General features: G+C 41.7%; 1 protein-coding gene and 1 pseudogene across 2 annotated transcripts in view; one reads left to right on the top strand and one right to left on the bottom strand.

The window, feature by feature from the left end:
* Positions 1 to 637: 637 nt before the first annotated feature.
* Positions 638 to 24012, top strand: part of RPS6KA3 (ribosomal protein S6 kinase A3) — a gene marked incomplete at its 5' end in the record, with an annotated part of 313574 nt that continues 290199 nt past the window's right edge. Inside the window, one exon of the mRNA XM_079910436.1 lies at positions 638 to 923. The remainder of the gene's footprint in view (positions 924 to 24012) is intronic.
* LOC307180216 (pancreatic progenitor cell differentiation and proliferation factor-like) lies at positions 3136 to 3872 on the bottom strand (annotated as a pseudogene). Its single transcript has one exon. The product of its transcript is annotated as a pancreatic progenitor cell differentiation and proliferation factor-like (transcript).

The raw sequence follows: 24012 nt of genomic DNA, 5'->3' as shown, positions 1-24012 counted from the left end.
TGTATACTAGGAAAAGGTGGTATGGTTAATAATGATCGACTGTTAAATTAAGGTGAAGTCAAACATGACCTTGAGATATCTTGAGCAAGAACCTAATATAGAAGAGAGAGAGAAGAAAGGTATGGAAAATACCAGGAGTGTTTCTTTAACACATTGAGTTAGGGTGGCTAGACAAGCCATCATCAGTCATAAGCAAAGTGGGAAAATTAGCAGATCTGAGAAACAGTGAAAGGATCCCAAGTTAAAACAGGGAAAAGCGGAAAGATCTCTAAGGATAGGAACATATTAAAAGCAAGTAAGTAAACATTTCTGCAGTACACGTGTGTGGAGGGGAGACAGGAATCTGTGAAAAGATTTTCTCTCAAAAAAACTTACAGCAAATCGGTAGAGAGCTAAAGGCCCCGACGGAGCTTGTTGGATGTCCCAGATGTAAACCCTGAGAGGAGAATTCACGTGAAAGTGATTTATTAGTAGGCGTTCCCAAGCAGGCGAGTGGGAAGCGGGTGTGGGAAGGAAGGAGGCCAAGCAAGAGTGCAGCAGCCCGCAAGCCCACAGAGGGTAACTTGGGCTCAGTCCTGAGGGAGCTCCGCGGACAGTGGAGGTCACACCTCAGAGCTGTCCCCATCGGGAGCACAGGGACTGGAGTTGCTCCTCCTGGCCTGTCAGTCAGTGGTCAAGGGCTACCCTGGGGGGCACCCCCAGCTCTCTTTGCCCAGGCAAAACCAGATTAAAACTGGGGCAACAGCTCCAAAATCGATAGAGCAAGTAGGATCGGAGAGTGAGACATGAGATGCTCTGTGGCTTTGTCCGGGCCGCTCTGGACATCCGGGGAAGGCAAGCCAATCTGAACACTTCCCTGGGGCGCAGCGACCTGGAGCTGAGAGAGAGAAACGCTTTGCCCTCGGCTGTGGAGTTGTGATAAGGTAAGCTGGAGCGTCAGTCACCCATGATGCGGATCATTGAGAGAGCGAAGGGACACCAGATTGAGTGGCAGCGGAACCGTCAAGGGAGCCCTGAGGGCATTCGAGTCCTTAGTTCGATTATTCCTCCCTTCTGCTGTGGTTTGGATTCAGAAATCGATTCTCCTCTTCACTTTATTCTTCAAATATTTATGGAGCTCCTACTATATACCAAGCACTGCTCAACGGCTGAGGCTGTGGATGTGAACAGAAAAGATAAAAGCCCTCTGCCCTCATAGAACTTACAGTCTAGTGGACAGAAAGCCAACTATATGTGTGAATTGTGAATTAGTTGTTTCCCCCACTAGACTGTAAGCTTCATTTTATATATATATATATGTATGTATATGACAATGTCCTATTGGGACAAGTGCTATGAAGAAAAAAAGCCAGTCAGAGCAAGCGGATAGAGTGAAGAGGGAGGTGGTTATTTGGAATAGGGAGGCCTTTCTGCAAAGAGATATTTGAGCAGAGACCTGAGTACAGTGAGGGTGTGAACTAGGCAAGGATGTGGGCAGGAGGTGAGTTTCTGTCGACTGCAACCAAGAGAGTCTTGAAAGTCTTTCTGACGATTTTGAAACATGGTGGTTCGTGGGATTGTATTTGCGCAGACCTGCCGTGGTCCCCAGGGCTAAGGGGGGTGTGCGTGTTCCTTCTGTGTCCAGTCTTGCCAAGGCAGCTCTAAGCAGGAGTTGGGGGCCTTTGCTGGGCGCTTTGCCTTGCTACTCAGGGCTGAGTGTTTACAGGGCCGTGGCTGACGCCACCCGCTGAGACGTGACGGTCTAGGAGATTTTCCTTTATGGTCATTTGGATTACAATGTTGGAACTTTTCTTTCCTAGTTCAGTTGTAAAATCAGGTTTTTAAATCTGCTTATGTGCCCTCTTACAACATCAGACTTCCTGGTTCAAGGGTGTGTTCTTTCTGTTTTGGTTTAAATCATGTTTATTAAGGTATCATTGGCATACAGTAAAAAATCACCCATTTTAGGTGTACAGTTCTCTGAATTTTGACAAATACACACAGTTGTGTTACGTGTACCACAATCATGATACACAACATTTCCATTGAAGCCGAATCTAGCCTCTCTATCCCGACACTGAATTAAATCTCAGAGACAGAGTTTTGGGTGAAGTAGAGAATAGCTTTATTGTTTTGCCAGGCAAAGGGGGCCACAGGTGGCTAATGCCCTCAAAACTGTGCGTCCCAACGTGGAGGGGGTAGTGAGAAATTTTATAGTAATGGTTCAAGGAGAATGTGATGAGCTCGTGGACATTCTTCTGATTGGCTGGTGGGGAGGTAAGTGGGCGTCAGCATCATCCACCTTCTGGTTCCAACTAGTCTGGGGTCTACGTGCTGCTGGGCAGCATAGGCAGCATACTGTAATTAACCGTTAACTTCTCCCACCTGGTGAGGGCTTCAGTATCTGCAGAGCAGCTCAAAGATACTGTTACAGTGTGTGTATCCCTTGGGGGGAACCAGGACCCAGCCCCAAAATTACACTATTGTTTCTCTTGACTGTTCCTCCCTTGTCTCTGTATCCCCTCCCTTCCCTAATTAGCATCTGTTTGAACCTGCTCCTCCGCACTCAGGGAAGGTCGTGGAGGCTGAATGAAGCCGGTTTCCTGTAATCAAGGAATGGGGGACACAGAAAGGCTTTTGTGCCCAGGAGCCCCACAGGGTCCTGCTGCGCATCACTGTCACCCCAAGGATGTGTCCTGGAGAACACCTTAGGTCCTTTTTCTTCTCTCTCTCTTTGCTGAGAAGTTGGGGATACAAAGATACACAAGCATGGAAAATAAAGTTAATACTTGAAAACTGAAACTGAATATTTGGGAGTTAAGCTACAGCAGATAAACTATTATGTAATCTTTACTAAACATGTTTTTATATTAATTGAGCTGTTTCTTCTAGATACGTAAACAAAATAGTTAATATGTGAAGATTATAATCTTCACCTGGACATTTGAATTGTAGAGGATTGACTGTTTTTGTTTTTTTTTTTTTTGCCGGCTCCTTGGAGTTTATTTTCCACTTGGTGCAAGGCACAGGGTTTTGGGGTGTCAGGAAGGCTCTTGTGTGGCTTGGATAGTAAGGAGTGGGGTCCTCTCAACTTCCTTTTTGGTGTTTTGCTGTTTTAATATTAAAAAACAACTGCTTCCGCTGGCTGCAGCCCGCTTAGTGTCGGGAGGGAAGGGGGGGCTCTGATGAGCCTAGTGCCTTGGAAGGAAGCCTGGCAGCTGTTGGGGGCCACTCAGGACGGGGGCCTACAGTTGGTTTTGCCAGGCTGCTGCTTCCCCACGGCTTCCCGAGCCAGGTCATAGGTGATCGTGCTGGCGGAGGCCTGGGCAGATTCCGAGTGCTCTGAGGACGCAAACACTGTGGCCATGAACGGGAGAGTGGAGTTCCTGAGAAAGAAGCTAGCCCACCCGTGTCCTGGGTGGGCTTTGGGGAGAGCGGGCTGGTGGGGGATGGCTTCCCCAGGGCACTCGGCACTTCCGTAGGAGCTGTTACTGGAAGTGGCACCCAGGCGGCGCCGGTAGTAGTCGTGGGTGGCCACGAGTGGGCCGCTGGAGGGCATGGCTGCCATGCTTTTGCCTGTGGGCTGGGAGAAGCCTCGGCGACGACCCCTCGCGGGACTGGGAGCGCGATCACGGGCGGCGGGGACCAGGGCGCTAGGCCACGGAGCGCATCTGCGCAGGAGACCGCGGGTGGCCGTTCCACCGACAAAGTTTATCATATAATAATGTGAACATGTATGCTTTAAGAATAATTCAACTGTTTCTTCTTGGTAAGAAACTACTATTTAGTGGAAGTGGGATATTCCTTCAAGAATCATCTTGGTTCCAGTGCGTTCAAGACACTCGCATTCAGATGAGCTGTGGATGTGCTTGTTCCTTCCCTTATCCCCACTCCCTCTCGCACCCTTGATCAGTGCCCTTCACTAACTCTCCAGGGATATCTTTCTTCCGTTTTCAACAAGCCAGTTCTCCTCTATCTGGGGGGGAAATCGTTTAATTCTTCTCAAATATAGCTGGGTTCCCAGTAACTAACATTTGTTGAGTGCCAGTAAATTGCTAATTGCTTTTGGTCATTATCCCACTTTATTCTCCCAAACCCTGGTTGCAGGTAATATTTTACAGAAGAAAATGTGATGGCCATGTGCCTAGACTTTCGGTGTTATGAAATCCCAGCAGGTCATCCCAAAAGATTTGCTGTGAGAATCAAATGTAATCAGTGAGGAAACTGAGGCTTGGGAGGGGCAGGAGGGTGTATATTTCAGGCTCTTGGGAAATCTGCTTCACGTTCCTCTTGCAGCTTGATTGCTTTGGCTTTGTCCCCAATCTCTGCAGCATGGCTCCATTTCTCCTTCATTCCCTATACCTGAAACTCTTGGCCTTTACTCGAGGTTTTTTGAGGGCCACATATTGCGAGAAGTTGAGAGAATTTGAGAAATTCTCTCAAACTGGCTTAAATTTTAAGAGGTAAATATAAAGATAGGGGAGTATCTCACAGAACACAAGGTAGAAAGAGTACTGTTAGGCTTCTGACAGCACTGGCAGCAGGAATTAGAAAGCAGTCAGGAATGAGGGCAGCATCGTCTCAGTTACTTGAACATGAAATCCTTTATACATAGGATATCTTTAACATCCAGTAACTAGTGTTCCTTAGAACCTTGTCACACCAAGTGTGACCCAGGGACCATCAGTATCAGCTGAGAGCTTGTTAGAAATGCAGTCAGGCGGCACCGCTGGCCTACTGCAGCAGATTTTATATTTTAACAAGATTCCCCAGGTGATTCGTGTGCACATAAAAGCTTGAGAAACCTTAGCACTGGCTTACAGCACAGTTAGGGGAAACACTAATCTATCAGGCCCCCATCAAATTGGGAGATTCAGCAAATGCCTTTATAGTTTTTAACCCCTTGAATGGGAACATTGGCAAACTTGTTTGGTGCATTCATCAAGAGGCCTTCACTAGATAGTCCATTAGAATATGAGCCCCATGAAGCAAGGGCTTTGTTTTGTTATAGCTGTGCTCCTTGCATCTAGAACAAGGCCTGACATGTGGTAGGCACTCAGTTGATACTTGTTAAATTTTTAAAAAGCGCCACAGGACAAAGGGATGTAATAGAGACAGTCCCCTCACTCCCTCAACATTCTGTGGTGCTTGACTTTACTTCAATAGAAGGCACTGTAATGATTCACTGCATGGGACGTACGCTGCTTGCGATGGACTAACTGCTGAACCAAATAGACCTGAAACTGTACAAAGGCTCAAATGCAGCAGAACTTGATTTCTTGCTCACTAACTAGTGCTCGACAGGTAAACGAGTCAACAGGGTACTCTCCTCCATGTAGTCATTCAGGACCCAAGCTGATGGAGGTCCTACTACCTTTAACATGTGCGTCCCAAGCGGCCCTGAGAGTTGTTTCATTTCAGCCAGCTGGCAGGGGAAAGCAGCACGTGGGAGTTCTTTCTGTACGAAGCATGAGAGTAGTAGAGAGCACTTCCTCTGGTAGCCAGCCTTCAAGATAACCTCTGCCTCCTGGTCTTCATGATCATGCAGAGCCCCCTCCCACAATGAATGGGATTCACCTGTGGAACAAATAAGATATTGCAGAAATGACAGTGTGTGACTTCCAAGACTGAGTTTTACTATCTTGAATCACTCACTCTGAGGGAAGCTGGCTGCCATATGATGAAGACATTCAAGTATCCCACTGAGGGGCCCAGAGAGCTCCCACCAATAGCCATGTGAGTGAGCCAGCTTGCAAGTGGATCCTCCAGCCCAAAGCAAGCCTTCCAGTGACTGTAGCCCTGCCCACACCTTGACTGCAGCCTCATAAGAGGCCCTGAACCAGACCACCTTATTAATAGACTCCTGAATGCCTGACCCTCAGGAAGTATGAGATAACAAATGTCTGTTGTTTTAAGCAGCTTAGTTTCAGGGTAATTTGTTATGCAACAGTAGATGATTAATACATTTCCACTCATTTCATTGGCTAGAAATCAGCCACATGGCCACACATGACTGAGAAATGTAGTCTAGCCCAGAAATAAGAGGGTTTTGCTAAACAGTGGGCAGAGTCTTCCACAGGAGTAGACAGAATAATCCAAAGATAAAATAAGCAGAAATAGAATTGAGAACCCAGGTTCAAACCATAGAGCTAAGTGGACACATTTTGCCCTTCTCTTCATCTTTGCAAAGTCCACCTACTCTTAAAGGGCCATCTCCAGTCCTTGCCTTCTTCTTGAAACTGTCTCTGTGCACTTGAGATCACATTCCTCTCTCTCTCCCCTCTGAACTTCTGTAGCTCTTCTTGGCTTGATCTCTTCTGTATACAGCAATAAATGTCACTGGTTCAGAGATGGGAGGCGTCATTTGACATTCAATCATGCATTTCCTTGTGATAGCCCTTATATCACTGTCTAGGACAATTATTTAACTTTTCATGCTATATCTTGTCTTCCCAATTATATTTAATATACTAGAGGGCAGAGACCAGTGGAGGTGGATGATACATGATTTGTGACCACATTAGCTCCATAATCTGTAAAGTGATTTATTGAAACCACCAAATCTAACCTTGTTGGGAGTTGAATTTTAATAGGAATTCGGTCCCTTCCCTAGATTACTAAACATATGATCACAACCATGTATTTCAAATTCTGTTTGCTAAGCATTAGATCATATCCTCAGTGGTACCTAGCACAAGGGTAGTCAATGAATATTATTTGAATGTAATTTTAACAGTAACTGCAAATGAGAAACTTGATTAAATTTTGTATAAACTCTATAATGATATTTAGAAAAATTCAATGACAGTAGTTTTTAATCTAGATTTATTTGGCACCACTCACTCACCTGTGGTTTAGCAGATCCTAATCAACTTTAAATTTTAACCACTTGGTCTTGGTTTTATAAAAGCAAGCAATCATATTGCCAGCAAATGTTATTTCATTTACTCTCATTAGCCCCTCCTTGTGATATATATTAGTCATTTAAAATAATTGCAGAGGCTTTATGTTCACCTTCGATTTGCATCTTAGCTTGATGCCAAAAGTAATGACTCAAGGACTGACAAATAGATATTGCCTGATAATAAATTTATGAGGAGTTTATCAAGTGTGTGCACTGTTCTTTGTCAAGCATCTTGTAGCTAAACATAGCAAGCAGGCCATTTAAAGTAACAATGCTCACGGTAGAAGCTTTTAAGAATGATCACAGAATACAGCTCCTAGAAAGGGCCGAGATAAAAAAAAAATCTCCCTGTGATCAATTACTTCAGCTAAAAAATACTTCGGTGACAACTTTGTTATTTTCTATTCTGGAAAAAGAACCCTTTATTTTCATATCGTTGAATTTTTTGAAAGACCGTGAAATATTAGAATAATGTACACTGGTTGAACTCATGGAATATGTAGTCTAACTGGCTCTGTAAATCCTTGAAATCAATTATTTATACTATGTGTAAGGATTGTTCAAGGAAACTAAGGAATTTCGATTTTAAAATGCTGGACCTTTCAGTGTGAGAGGAAAAAAATATGACTGTGAGCTTTTCTCCAAAGATAATGTTCTAAGCTGACTTGGATCACTACATGTTAAACACACATTTTTCCTCTGCTGAATTAAATTAGGGAGTTGATTTGTTTTACAGATTCCATATAAATTACAGTGGCTTTGAACACCGGGCAAACTTACTGAGAGTACAAAGATCATTGGTTAAAAGAAAACTTCTTTGTGTTATGTCTTCATGTGTTCAGATCCCAGAGTCCCTGAAGCAATATCAGCTAAGTATGCCACACTGTGATCTTGTAAATAAAACATGACAATCTGAAGCAGAAACTGTTTTACCAGGGTGCTCTGACTGTTAAAAGTAGGACCCATGATTGACACGCGTCTTCTGTACAGTTGTGTCCTTTACTCTAAGTCTGACCAGAGTTCAATGTATAATCACATTTCATATGCTCCCTTCCAGAGAATTTTAAAAAATATGTCCATTGACTCTTAGCTGTTATAGCTATTTCTAAAATACTGCAAGTACCACAGTATTTGTTAATTTGTTCATATCCTGTAAATTTACCATGATTTCATCATTAAAATGTTAATAGAGACTATAAAGCTGATTAGAAAGGAGTACTATAAAAATATACACCATGCAAAATGAAATTAAATTACAATATACTGTTATCACTCACAAGAAACAATAAATAGTGGAATATTTTTGGAAAAATATATCTATTTTGAAATAATGCTGTTATCACTGATCAAAACGATTCAATGTCAATTGAACACCAAATTGTTATTTTGTGTGTGTGGGGGGGGGGGTATGTGGGCCTCTCACTGTTGTGGCCTTTCCCATCGCAGAGCACAGGCTCTGGACGTGCAGGCTCAGTGGCCATGGCTCACGGGCCTAGCTGCTCCGCGGCATGTGGGATCTTCCCGGACCGGGGCATGAACCCGTGTCCCCTGCATCGGCAGGCGGACTCTCAACCACTGCGCCACCAGGGAAGCCCCCAAATTATTTTTAGTTAGAGAACATACAAATCAAAGGCACTAATAGAAGGTTTACAGAGGAAGGGATCCCTTCAGACCAGAAGAGGACAAGTACTGAGCAGGGATTTAAGAAGGGGTGGTTGTCCCTTCTGGGTAGTGCCCTGCATTGGGTTCTGGGGCAAGAAAGACCCTTTAAGTGCAAAGAAACTAAGTGCTTGCTTTCAATGATAACAAATGGGAGGCTGAGGAGATCCCATCCAACCCTTCCACCAGTTTGGGAGAAACCCCTCAAGAAGGGGAAAGCTTTATAAAAGAAAGGAAGGCCTTAAGCAAAAGAGTGATACATCATGTCCCTTAGAAGTGGCCCAGAGGGAGTTCCCTGGTGGCCTAGCGGTTAGGATTAAGGGCTTTCACTGCCAGTGGCATGGGTTCAATTCCTGGTCAGGGAATTGAGATCCTGCAAGCCATTCAGCACAACCCACCCCACCCCGCAAAAAATGGCCCAGGGGTAGAACTAGTGGTTGACCCATGACCTTGCTGGGCATCTTCATAACTGGACAGCAGCAACCACAGAGCTTGCTGTGACCCATTGGCCTCTGGATGAGCCATCTTCCTCTGCCCCCGCCCTAGATGAGCCCACTTGCTGCTAGAACAGCATGGCAGCTGAGAGCTCCAGAATTTTATGGGAAGAGAAATGGTTGATGCTAGGCCTGTCAATGGTGCAGACATATTTTAGAACAACTTCTGAGCTTTCTAAACATCATTAGGGACCACTTGGCTATGGGTTGAAACAGTCATTTGAAATCACCAAATTCTGTTTATAGTTGAACAGCAAAGGTCTTTACTTATGAATACTGAAAGCTTTCGCTGGTATATAAGAAATTAGAGAAGTAAATATGAAGTATGTATTCCAGGCAGACTCAAGATAAAAATAAAACTCCTTTTAAAAGCTCAAGGCAAACACAGTAACACATTCGAGGCATTTAACAAAGAGCTGTTTAAGAGTCAGAATATCCAAGTGTTATATTTTTTAAATTAAGGCTATCATGATTATATTTGTTAGAATATGCACTGAGCTGTTATTTCTCTATTCTGAAATACATTGGGCCTCCCACAGAGAACAATTTACCCGTCATCTTTGCCTGTAGTATACCAGCATGGCTGTACTTTGTATTATCACATCTGAGACTGAGTCAGTCAACAAAAGAAGATTTAATATGTGACTAACAGCACTCATTTTTCTTTAAAGAATAAAATCAAAAAAGAATAAAAGAATCAGATACAGAAGCCGTGCATCTTCATATGGCTTAAGATGCACTAGGATAGACCTTAATTAATATCGTCGTTCACATGTCACATAGATCCGTGCTTCTCAAGCTATTGTCACAGACCAATAACTTTATAAATTACAATGAAAGTAAATTATTAGGAAAGTATTAAAAAGCATACAAAATGTAAGCGCACCGATCCCACAGTGTTACAGTAATGTCAAATTTTTAAAGAAGTTTCTACATGCTTCTTCTCAATCCCTGCGCTTACCACAGACCTGTAACAGTTTGTGGGCTAGTGATGGTGCAGGGACCATTCTTTGAGTAACACCGGTTTGTGTAAGTTACATTCACTCCAAGTTTCATAGGTCAAAATTATTTTTTATTTAAACTTTATGTCACATGTTCCTTGAAATAAGAGAGCCATTGACAGTGACTTTGACATCATCACCCCTTTTCCAGTAACCTTTACAATATCACTTAATGTGTGTTCAAAATATGACACATCATTCTGCACTGAATAACTTTTGTAAGGTGAAAGCTGCCTTCTCTTATTTGCCTGGGTATTTATTTATACCACCAGCCCCCAATCTTGTTCCTTAAATAATTTAAGAAAAAGGAGTATTGAATGTGGTGTATACCCGTGTACTTGGTCTTTCAACCTTATTTGCAGAAGTTTCATGCAAATTCAGTTCTGCAAATTTGTTCACTTTAACCTCAGTGGTGTTTTTAAAGCATTAGACTTTCAGTGCCTCTAAGTGAGGCATTGTCAGTTGCTCAGCCCCACTTACATGAGTTACCCGACTCTCAGCTTTTGGCTTCTTAACCAGGGTATCCTGCTGTAGTGGAAGAGGATGTGTGGGAGGCCGGATCCACCTGGGTTAGAATGTTGGATCTGCGACAGATGATCGTGGTGCTTCCTATGTGACCTACACAAGTTGCTTAAATGCTCTTAGATTCATTTCCCTCTTGTAAAATGGAGATAATACTTAGATGGCAGGGTTCTTGGGAAGGTTAAATGAGGCAGAGTAAATGCAATGCCTGGCGTGTGTAGTTGAGCACCCAGTAATATTCCCGTCCTTATCTACCTAACCATGCCTCATTTCCCCTCACCCCACCCCTGCCCCTTCTCTTTGCACCCTTGGTATTTTGCCTCTGGTGAGTGTACTGCTTCACTCTGCTAAAGAGGAGGATAAAATGAACCCATCAAAAATATACCTTTACTAACTACAGAGGAAATACTATGCTAATAACTTGAAGCTTGGCCAACTAGAAAAAGGGATGACTCAAAGAGGGCACTAAGTGAAAAGGAAAGCTCTAAAGGAAAGAGCTGTGGAAAGCACCTCTCTCAGAATTTAAAAAATTCACCGAAACAAACAAACAGTGAGTGCTCATCCAGCTAATGGAGCCATCTTCCCCGGCCATCTCACTGACGAGCATCATTGCCTGAACAGCGCAGCACATTCAAGGGAGCATCTCAAGTAACCTTGAGAAAACTGCTCCGAGGAGGTGAGCGGGGAGCTAGGTTATACAGGAGTTTTGCAACAAAAGGCAGGTAGTCTGAACATCAGAAGATTATTGTTAATTAAGGAAAACCAGATTATCTCAAATTAAGGAATTTAGCACTTTTCTTTATATGGGAAGATGCAAGATTCTGGGCTCACTGAAATCATTCCTTTGATATGCATCTCAGCTATCTGGGGCCAGTATCCTGTGTTTTCACATCCTGCATTTCCTCAGGGCTCACCGTAGGGAGTGGCTGCAGTCTGATGGCTACTAGATGGCAGGTATTCTTTGTTTCCTTCCTGAGTTCCCTCAGGGCTCACCCGCTCACTGTAGGCGTTGGCTGCAATTGGCCTCGGTTGCTGATGACTGTGACATCCTTTGTTTACTGATATGGCAGGCAATATTTTATTTCTCACTGTGAACCTGAAACTGCTCTTAAAAAGTAAAAAAAAATGAAAGCCACCCCCACCACAAACCACTACCCCACTCACACACCCCCAGTCACAACACCCTCCCCCATCCCCGCCAAGGTCTTTCCAGCCCTAAGAGCCTGCTCATTTCTGCCTTATTGCCCAACTCAGTGTGAAAGTTGAGGCATAACCCAGTCATCAGCCTACCCCATTCTGCTTTTCTCCATGAAGTGTCTTGCTCCTTCTCTTTTTTACTTCTACTCCATGACCACCTCAGATACTAGAATCCACTTGACTACGAATTCCAACTCAACAATAACAAAACAGGAATTACTAATCTTTTATTGAGGTATAATGGACATGTACACTGAAACTAATATGTTACAGCATAATGATTCAACATTTGTATTACCACACAATAAATCTAGTTAACATCCATCACCACACATAGTTACATAATGTTTTGCCTTGCGATGAGAACTTTTAAGATCTACTTTCACCAATTTTCAAATATGCAATACAGTATTAGTAACAGCAGTCACCATGCTGTACATTGCATCCCCAAGACTTACTGATTTTATAAATGGAAGTTCATACCATTTGACTCCATTCACCCATTTCACATGCCCCCTCCAGCCCCTGCGTCTGAGAACCACCAATCTGTTCTATCTATTAAGCTTGGTTTTAGTTTTTAGATTGCACATACAAGTGAGATCATTCAGAACTTGTGTTTCTCTGTTTGATTTATTTCACTTAGCATAATGCTCTCAAGGTCCATCTGTGTTGTAACAAACGGCAAGATTTCCTTCGTTTTTTATGGCCGAATAATATTCATGTGTGTGTGACATTTTCTGTATCCATTCATCCAATGATGGACACTTAGGTTGTTTCCATATCTTGGCTATTATAAATAGTGCTACAGTGAACATGGGGGTGCGTGTATCTTTTTGAGTTAGTGTTTCACTTTCTTCACATAAATACCCAGAAGTGAAACTGCTGGATCATACTGTTCTATTTCTAATTTTCTTTGAAGAACTTCCATACTGTTTTCCATAGTGGCTGTACCAATTTACGTTCCCACCAACAGTGCACAGAAGTTTCCTTTTCTCTACATCCTTGCCAACACTTGTTATTTCTTGTCTTCTCGGTAATAGCCATTCTAACATTCTGACAGATGGGAGGTGATATATCATTTGTGGTTTTGATTTGCATTTCCCTGATGATTTGTGATGTTCAGCATCTTTTCATGAACGTGTTGGTCATCTGTATGTCTTCTTTGGAAAAATGTTTAATTAGATCTTCTGCCCATTTCTAATCAGAGTGCTTGTTTTTTGCTTGTTAATTTTTGTTCTTTTGGTTTTTTGCTATTGAGTTGTATGAGTTCTTTACATATTTTGGATATTATTGTCTTATCAGGGATATGATTTACGAAAATATTCTCCCATTCCGTAGGTTGCCTTTTCATTTTGTTAATGGTTTCCTTTGCTGTGCAGAAGCTTTCTAATTTGATGTAGTCCCAGTGTTTGGTTTTGCATTTGTGGCCTGTGCTTTTAGAGTCAGATCCAAAAAATCATTGCCAAGACCAATGTCAAGGAGCTTATTGCCCATGATTTTTTCCAGAAGTTTTATGGTTTCAGGTCTTACATTCAAGTCTTTAATCCATTTTGAGTTAATTTTTGTGTATGGTATAAGATAGTGTCCAGTTTCATTCTTTTGCATGTGGCTGTCCAAGTTTCCCAGCACCATTTATTGAAGAGACTGTCCTTTCCCTATTGTATATCCTTGCCTCCTTTTCCATAAATTAATTGACCGCATATGCATGGGTTTGTTTCTGGGCTCTGTGTTCCATTGATTTCTGTGCCTATTTTTATGCTAATGCCATACTGTTTTGATTATGAGAGCTTTGTAATATAGCTTGAAACCAGGAAATGTGATCCTCCAGCTTTGTTCTTCTTTTTCAAGATTACTTTGGCTATTTGGGGTCTTTTGTGATTCCATACAAATTTTAGGATTGTTTGTTCTGTTTCTGTGAAAAACGTCATTGGAATTTTGATAGGGATTATACTGAATCTGTAGATTGCTTTGGGTAGTATGGACATTTTAACAGTATTAATTCTCCCACTCCATGAACACAGATAATCTTTCCATTATTTGTGTCTTCAATTTCTTTCATTAGTGTCTCGAATTACTAATGTTTTAAGACACGTAAAATTGTATTATGCATGCTTTATATTGTATCCAAGCATGAAGACATAACAGTTTGCCTGAAGTGGAGGTAGAAGTCCCCTTACAAGTCTTCCATTAACTGACTAACTGACCATATCATTCCTTCTGTAAAACAGGATGATCAAAGCCCATGATACATGGAATGCCCACATTCCAGTCCACCCATGCAGCTCAGCTTCCATCTTAAGCATACGTTGTATACTTAAGAGAAGATCTGTTGGGTTTCTGTTCTCAAGTTTGTTTATTCCACTTGTAATTGTAGGTATGTTGTTTTAAATACTATGCAAGCTAATGAAATGTGGGTGCTCGTGAGGGGAGGGAAGCAGAATTGTACAGAGGGAGAAATTGAGTGGCAATGTGTTGATCCCAGGAGCACTATTTCATAAATGTCTTGCCCACTAAACTCCATTTCAGGATCTGCTTCCCAGGAAACCCAACCTACAACAGTGTTGCTATGCATCACAGCACTTAGCCTGGGGAAATAAAAATGTTTATGTCCATTCAGCTTAAATACAATTTCATCTAAGTATGGTCAGACCTTAGATCAGGGAATATTTAATTCAAGGTACCCACTAGCCAAGAAGAGCACAATGTCTTTTATGGATATAACCATCTCTTCTCATGAGCTACACTGACTGATAACCATAAAAGATGGGCAAACTGGAATTTTTAAGACATATATCCTAACAATCAAATCTTACAGGAAAGGAAATTCAATGTAGTAAAATATTTAGGTTCAGAAAATCTAGACATTCCCTTTTAATATTAAGATTAGAAGTCCTGCATGGATTAGAAGCTGTGAGACTTCAAAAAGAAGGCAATAAAACACCAGGAATTCAACATTGCAACAGAAATCTCTAGATCTTTTTCTAAGATGATAAATTTAGGCAAGGGAATGATTGCTCCTCATTACTGATGAAAAAAGAAATATGCCTGACAATAGCTGTGGGTGGACTTGCTACTTGGTCCCCAAAGCAGTCAAGATTAAAAAAGAAAAAATAGTCATTATTTGAAATTTTCCATAGTGGTGACAGCTATTACAGTGTGCTCTCTTTTGACCTAACAATCTAATCTACCTGATTTGCTACTGGAAAGTTTCACTGATGACTAAAATGTTTATTTAGCTAATAAAATTATTCACTGTCCCTAGATAGAATGATAAAGATTTATTTTAATGTGAATAGTGACAAGAAAAGCGTCATCAACTATTTGCAAGAATAGGCAAACAAAGAAAATAGAAAGGAAATAAAAACATTGTAATGCGTCACCTCAAGAATTATCCCTTTACTTTTCTTCATTATGCATAGGGACTTCAGAGATATTCATTTCCCATATTCTATCAGGGTGAAAAATGACATCGTTCCTATCTATAAATAGAAAATTTTATGACCTGCTAAAATTATACTATATACCCAAATCCTACATGGAATTATAAGTAGAAGGGAAGTTAGGAATTGACATGCCGTTGCACTGAGAAGTCTTCATCACCAAGAATAAAGAGGTTAACCTGTTTCCCCTCCCACCTACTTTCCATTGCCTGTGCTTCTTTTATCAGAATCATCTGACCATAAGTTCTGATTGTTTACCTTCAGTTGGTCTAGGACCTAGTACCACCTTTGATTTCTTAGCAGAAACATTTTAATCAAGCATCCCTAAATCTTTTCTAATGTGTGTTTTTAACTGATTCTGATGAAAATTTGGAAAGGCATTGAATCTAAAAAGGAATGTACATTCCTAATGGGATAGGGCAGGTATGGCAAAAGCAACAGTCTATCTGCTCCATACTCCTAGGGCTTCTTGGGGAGAAAGGGGATGTACCAGTTAACTATGGCGACAGTAATGCTGTGTAACGAACAACCACAAAATCTCAATGGCAAACAGTAATAAGCATTTAGCCCGTGAGTAACCGAGTCAACAGGAGTTCAGCTGATCTAGTCTGGGCTTTAGCTGAGTGACTCTGCTGATCCCTGCTGGGCTTACTCATGCATCTGTAGGGTTGACCAAATATCAGTGGATCTCTCTGGGCTTGGCTTGAGTGACTTGGCTCTGCTCTACATGTCTCTCATCCTCTTTCTGGGACCAGCAGGCTAGCCTGGGCACGTGCTTCTCAAGGTGTTGGCACAGGGGTAAGAAGGCAAGCCTAATCACGTACGTGCTTCTACTTTTGGGTCATCTCACATTTGCTAACATTCCATTGGCCAAAGTTCATCACGTAGCCAGACTCAAAGTCCAGTATCAGAGAAATATAGTCCACCTCTTTAGTGGGAAGACCTGTAAAGTCTTATGACAAAGGGTGTGGGCACAAGAAGGAGTAAAAAAAATTAGGGCCATTAATTCAGTCTACCATAGGGGAGGAGCAGAAGCAGTTGCTTTGATATCAGAACTGCCACTTACTGATGTGCAGGCGTGTCCTGCACAACAGCACCTGAAAAAGGGGTGGTAGGGACTGGAATCCAGCCCACACTTCACTCCCCAAAGCCATGCACCCTGGCATGGGGCTGTGTCCTTTTTCTAACAAAAGCGCTCTGTGGGTTAGTGGAGCCCTGTTTGAAACTCACCATTGAAGGCTTCAAAAACTACTGTTGTATCACTGTCTACCCACTGGATGCAATTGTAAACTTTCTCATCAGGTTTTTCAATTCCATGTTGTGCTACTTCAGTTACCCCCTTCTACCCCCAGACCACCCCCTCCAGATATCATTTACAACACATGCAGTATATACCAATCCCAGTACACAAACCCAGGTTGCCAAGACATTTAACTTATCTTCTATAGCTAAACTTAATTTCCATTTTAGACCCTCATTTCAGTCAATGGTAGAAAATTAATTCCAGTCAATTCAGCATTACCCCTTCTCCACAGTTGTGTCAGCCACGTGGGGGACTTACATGCTGTCATGCAGTCAGTGGAAGATCTGGTGTGTGGTCATCACATAGCCCATGAAATGTGAGGATGATGTGCACCCATAAAATCCTCTCACATGCAGTCTTCATGCTCCTTCCCTAAGCTGAAACCTTAGAAACCATGAGTCAAAGATGACAAGGCGGCAAGAGGGTAGGAGCTTTGGATCCCTGAATCATCACCTAGAGTAGAGCCACCTACCCATCAGGAACACTCTTTGGGGATTTACATAAGAAGAAAGAGGGACTTCCCTGGCAGTGCAGTGGTTAGGACGCCGTGCTTTCACTGCTGAGGGCGCGGGTTTGATCCGTGGTCGGGGAACTAAGATTCCATAAGCCATGTGATGCAGCCAAAGGAAAAAAAAAGAAGAAAGAAAGAAAGAAAGAAAGAAAGAAACTTTTATTGGATTAAGCCACTGATATTGGGAGTTTATCTTTTCAGTAGGTAGAATAACATAAATACAGACAATTCAGACAGCAAGTTGACTGGGAAATGTAGGATGACCAGGCTATACCTCGAATTCATATGAGTTTGATCACTAACTCAAAGTGCAGATCGTTAGCATAGTTATGGTTTTGTTCTCCAACACGTTACGCTTCTCAGTGCAAATGTGGAGTAAGTAGAATCCCATTTTGAACCTCAGGCCTCTTAGCCTCATCCTCAGTGAATTTGACACCCAGATAACTATCTTTCTCGCCAACTTAACTCCTGTCATAATTCTTGGAAATTTCAGTATCCACATAGATGATCCTTCTAGTACCCTGTCACTGCCAGCTCACTTGGTAAGAGGTATGTGTTTCTCCAGAAACAGAATCTGAAATGGAGATTTTTGTGCAAGTGATTGATTGAAGAAGTGCTCTCAGGAGTAAAGAGCAGAGGGAAGCAGGATAGCACAGAAGAAGCCATGAAAGATGTCGTTTCAGCTCAAGTCTAGCCTCAGCTTGATCCCACAAGGGGCTCTGGAGTCTGAGTGTCACCACAGAGGTGTCCTACCTGGTGACAAGGGGGGACTGGACTTTATACTCTCCCCCAAAGCAGGCAGTCATTGGCTGTGAGAAGGCCTCATAGGAAGGGCATAATGTCCCAGGCAATTTCAAGGAAAGCAGCTTCAACTGGCGAAGGACAATTCTCCAAGGAACAGTACAACTATAAGCCGTAAGCTGCCAACTGTCATAGGAAAGAGCATCTGAGTGGAACACCAACAGCTTACTACCGCATGCAACCAAGACTTATCCTCCAGTAAGCAAAATCAGTTTTTCTGTGCGTGACCGCATTCTTCAGAAGGAATCTAACCAGACCACTTCTCTCCAAGATAATTTGGCCAGCTGCCTGGCATATCTACCCGGTGAGCCTCACTGCCAGTCCAAGGTCGTATCAGACAGATTGTCTACATCGTAGTAGCCACTTGGGAAGGGGTAGTGTTAAAAGCTAAATCTCCACCTAGAGTAAAAAGCAGTAACATGCAGGTATTGGCCTGAATTGTTACCGCTCCCACCTTGTTTCAGCTGAAATAATTTGATATAGCCCTTAGCTCTCTTATTAGGAATTTCGTGAACTTGATCTGCAAAATAAAACTGAAGGGAAGACGATTTGCGCTGCTGAGCTCACTGAGGTCCACAAGTTTTATGCAACGTTTCCCGTGTAACTAGCTTTTCCATCACTTCCCAGAGTATTTTCAAGTTATGGCGACAGAATTATTCTTGCAATTTAAAAAGCCGTTTCATGAAGAAACTTTGGCTCAAAGCATGCTCAGAGAGCTCTTGAAATCGAATTAACAGAGTGAATGGGGGCCCTTGTCTTTCCAAATTAATCAAAGAAGACCTACTTCCCCTCCATAATAACAAAATACTCCTAAACTCACTTTTTTCCTTGCTGATGATTTATCAGCCCCATTAAAAAAAAAAAAGTCCACCTAACCAGTCTATAAAACTCCAGGAAAGAGCTGTGCTTTCGTTCAATTCCACCACCTACCAGTTTCTCAAATATATTCAATATATATTACACATATATACATACATATGTATATAAATACATGCAAAAAGCTAAAGTGTTGGCCAAAGTTATCATTGTACCTCAAGTATCTTATTCAATGTGACAAATACTTATTTAGCATAAATGTGCCAGACACTGTGCTAAATGCTAAGCTTGCAAAAGAGAATGAGGCATATGTCCCATCCTCAAGCTGCTCCCAGATCATTCGTTGGGCGAGATGGACCTGAATTCAAATAACTCACAAAAGAACTGTGGCATATGGATAAAACAACTTTGCATGGGTTAGTTTGGGAAAACTTCATTGAGAAGGTGGCATTTTATGTGAAGTTTAGAGGATGAACATGTGTTGTCTAGTAACTGGGATAGTTAAAGTAATATCCCAGTGTATAGAATAATCAATGAATCCACCTTTGAAAATTCAGAAGGGTCACTATTTTTCAAGATAAATTAGTTCTGAAGCTTCCAATATAAAATGCCTTATCCAAAAACATAGGTAATAACATTTTTGCCATCTAAAGCCAAGTCTTGCTTAGAAAAAAAGAAGCGAGCTTGATACAGTATAAATAGTGATAAAAGAAAGTAAATTATATAGACCTTATTGTTTTCTACCAAACTATTTTTTTCACTCATTCAGCTCAACAAACATTTACTGAACACTTTCCAGAAGCCACACATGGCAATATTTAAGATGAAGAAGAATAGTTGAGTGTGCAAAAATCCAAATTTTGGAACTTTAGAACAAAACCTCTGGCAATGAAAACCATTTTTTTAAAAAGGAAAGAAATGATATCCATAGAATTGTTTGATGCAGTACTCATATTTTTCTTTACCAAAGACTTTTCTTGCAGCAAAACTTAAATGATTCTCTAGAATACATAAACTGGAAGCACCCCAAGGATGACAGGTACATTAGTCAATGTAAGGAGCATTCCCGCCTCAAGGGAGTCTGCCGCCTGAGTAGTTGCAGACTATGCAAGATGGACTAGGCATTGTTGACAACCATGAAATTGATGTAGCTAGAGAATGCTTCGAGCATAAGAGTCACAGTCATAGTCATGGGATTTAGAGATGGAAGGAAATCCACTCATCAGGAACAGACGGTTGTTTGTCAGACATTCATCCAATTTAAATAGCTCTTCCTGTACTGATACCATAGGTCAGGATTAAAGCATTGGGGAAAAAATTGGCGTTTCGACCCACAAGCACAAGGTGGGCAAGAAGAGGCCACCCACTTGAGCTGAAGGGATTTCAGGGCTCCCAACCTTTAATACACCGAGAATGTGCATACACACGTGTACACACTCTCACATGCTCACACGCTCATTCACCTAAACACACAATCTTACTCTATATCTCAAAGCACAGTCTGAAATCCCACACTTACAGACTCATTACAGTTTAAATGTTGAATTCATTCCTGGACCCAGTTAGAGTAAAAATTCCTCTGGAAAATAAAACGACCTTTTTACTATATGATCCAGCAATGCCATCCCTAGAGGAATGAAAACTTACATTCCTACAAAGACCTGTACAGGAATGTTCATAGCAGCTCTACTCATAATTGCCAAGAGCTGCAGACAACTCAAATGTCCTCCAGCAGGTGAATGGATAAACACTCTGTGGTACAGCTACAGCCCAGAATACTACCCAGCAAGAACAAGGAGTGACTAACAATGCAGACAGCAACATGGGTGAATCTTATAGGCATTACGCTGAGTGAAAGAAGCCACTCTCAAAGGTCAGCTTCACAGTATAATTCTCTTTACATAACACGTATAAGGATGGAGAACAGATCTTCAGTTGCCAGGGTTCAGGTGTGGGGAGCAGGGTTTTGCAAAGGGGCAGCTCAAGGATTTCTTTCTTTTTTTTTTTTTTTTTTTTTGAAGTGATTGAACTGTTCTGCATCCTGGTTGTGGCAGTGGTTACACAAACCTACCTGGTGTTAAAGCTTATAGAACGCTATATTAAAACAATTCTATAATATGTCAATTTTTAAAAAAATTTAAGACAATGCATGCCAATCTCAAAAAGAAAAGAGAGATGTATATTTAGCTACAATGTGGAAGGATAATCAGATCCTCCTTCTCTCCAAAAATCTGTTTTATATAAAGTGAGAGGGAAGAAAGATGAAGAAGGCATTTGGAGCACCTGGAGGTGGATTTGCAGAGGATGTAATGCGTGGGAAAGAAAAGGCATGCGTGAGGGAGGTAAAGAGCAAAGAAAATGGAGTCTGGGAAACCAGGGAGTTTTCTGACATCTCCATTTTGCCCAAGGAACAAGTCTGAGACTCAGAACCATAACAGCACCAATTTCAAAACTTGAGCAGATAAGATGATGCTTCTTAAAAGCAATTACACAGCCCTCAATTTTTGTTCTTCAAGAAAACAGAGGCTGAGAAGAAGAAAGCTAATAACACAGGAGGAGCAGGGGGAGATCAGCAAACTAAGAGAGGATATGTTCCCCTGAGTACTTTCACAGTGAATTTTGCTTTTCACGTTGAGTGTTAAGTGCAGAGGTGAGTCACCTCTCTGTCAATGGTAGCGTTGAGATCACCTGCCTTTGCCGAATGAACCATACAGCCTCTTGTCAATTCTCAACCCTTGAAAGAAAATTATCCATCTACTTACTTCCTCTTTGGCAAGAGGCTGATTTTGACAAAGGACAAAGAATCATCATCAACTAAACAAGCCTTCCGATCTTTAAGTCTCTTAGTGAGTCACGTGCATTTGGGAGCATACGTTTATTCCATATCTAATTCTAAATCAGTGGTTCTCAACCGGGGACAGTTACGCCTTCCACGGGACACTTGGCAGTGTCAGGAGACATTTTTGGTTGTTACAACTTGGGAGGGGATGCTACTGCATCTCGTGGGTGGTGGCCAGGGATGCTGCTAAACAGCCCTGCAATGCACAGGGCCAGCCCCACAGCAAAGAATTACCCAATCTCAAATATCAGTAGTGCCCAGATTGAAAAACCCTGTTCTGAACGTTCTAGTAAAACTTGAAATGTTTCCATTGTCTAATTTACATGCCACCTTTTCCTGAAATAACTTTTACTCATTAGAAGTTTTTCTAACACGTGTGGTGTGGCTGGAGGTCTGGTTGGGTTTCTTGACTTCACAACTAAAGCTGCTGATCACCACAGGAAGCTGCGAACTAAATACAGTTGCTCCAACTTGAAAACCCAGGCGCTGTGGGGCTGTATGCTCATCCGCATATGTTAAGTGCATTTTCCACATTTGGTACTTTTTATGGGGCAAATAAAACCCATGCTGCTTTCCCAGGATCACACAAAGATCAATCAATGTTCTCCATGGAAACATCACCCAGCTCAGGGCAAAGCAAAGCAAATGTGTCCCCTCTGTATAGGGACAGTCCTTCTTGTTTCAAAGGCTAGTGACAGGTAAGATGATAAGTATTTTCATGCCTCCTCAAAGTTTAAAAAGCATGAATTATCTTCTTTTCAATGTAATAGCCAGAACAATCTATTAATTTTCACTTTGCTTTCTCACTGTAGAACAGAATCTGAAAGACCTAGCGAAACCACCAAGCTCCCTCTGTACCCCCTTTCCTGTCTTCATCACCTCTCTCTCTCTTAAAGCTGCAACTGTCCTCAGTTGGGCAATGACAAATTCCTTCTAACCTGAAATGTAGACCAGCAAATTCTCTGCATCCTCTGAGACACAAGCCACAGTATACCCAAGTCACATCTCTTTCAATGAAGGTTAAATAGAAACATTAAGTTGCTATTCATGCTTGAATGAATTCTTTCTCTATATGCTGAACCTTCTTTTCCTGCATCACAGACACTTGGGTTTTTCATACATTTGACTGCTGTCTCTCTTTCACCTCCTGTCTCATCCAGGCTCAAAGCATCGGCACAAAGGTACATTATGTTGCTGTCTTGGTTCCTTATTCAGTGTCTTGTAAAGAAAGACAGCAATGAATGGTGTCGAGCGTAAATGGAAGCAGGTGTGCCACACCTTGCCTTCCATCTCGTGTCTGACATTTTCAAACACATAATAGAAAAATTGTGCTCTAACAGGGCCCAATTTGTTGCCATTTCTAAAATGCCTAAAGCACTAGATGGATGACTAACAGCTCTAGTTCATTTCTTCCATCTATGCATTATTATGAGAGCAATACATTCACTGGGGATGACAAGGACATTTATTCAAAGACCACCTGCCCCCAAAGGCCTAGTTTTCTATGTAGAGACTACTTCCTATAAAATGGGTAACATTTCAGCCTGCACTTAAGAGCCACCTTACTATGATGAGCTCTATAAGCTGCCTGTGTTTACGGCACAGTGAAGTTACATCAGAAGAGAATGATCACCTAAAGCACAGTTCTGGTTAGAAATTTTGGTCGCTGCGGATTTGAGGATGTAGGGTAGGTGCTGTGAAATACACGTATTAAATCAGCAAACAGTAAGTCTGCCATTCGAGGTTCTATGGCAGGTTTAACATGACCTGCCTTCAAGGAGTTTAAGATATAACTGAAAACATAAGACAAATATACCCACACCAAAAAATAAAAAGACAAACTAAAACTAAATAAGGGCACTACAGATGTACATATTTCACTTATTGCAAACTCTATATGATGGTGGTTAACCCTCAAATCAAAAAAAGCCAAACTTCCTTTGGGGAGATTCAAAGAATATGATATCATATGATATCCAGATGACATCAAACACAAATCAAGTGCGGGTTTTCTGAAGACATCAAGGTATGGCAGCCATATGTGGACGATTTCTAGAGTAGTCCCAATTTCAAGTATTTTATCATCTTGCCGGATCCGGTGCTGATTTTCAGTTCAGAAAATATGGTCACAATACGTAGAGTGAAATGCTGGATTCTCATCAGTGGGGTACCTCCAAACCTCACTGTAGGAGGAATTTCCTAGAGAAGGACTTCTAGGGCTAAGGAATCCCACCTTGACTGGACGATTGTCTCAAGGAAAGAAGGTAGCACTTGGTTTTTCTACCCTTATATTTTGAGAGGTGGTTCTCACTTTTGAACCTTTGCGCCTCTAAAAATCAACTATATTACCTATCATGATAAGGACTCTGAAAGCATGAGAAACAAGCAATGTATTTTTGCAAGCAATGTACTTAAAGAGCAACAACCCTCAGACACAATGAAGACATTGTTTTTTTTTTTTTTTTTTTTTAAAGCAAGGGATATTTTTATCCTGGTCAGGCTCTGACATTTATGTGGGGTTACATAAAATGAATTCTTATTCTCCA

Source organism: Stenella coeruleoalba (assembly GCF_951394435.1).
Source record: "Stenella coeruleoalba genome assembly, chromosome: X".
Lineage (NCBI taxonomy): Eukaryota > Metazoa > Chordata > Mammalia > Artiodactyla > Delphinidae > Stenella > Stenella coeruleoalba.
This window is presented reverse-complemented; position numbering and strand designations above follow the sequence as displayed.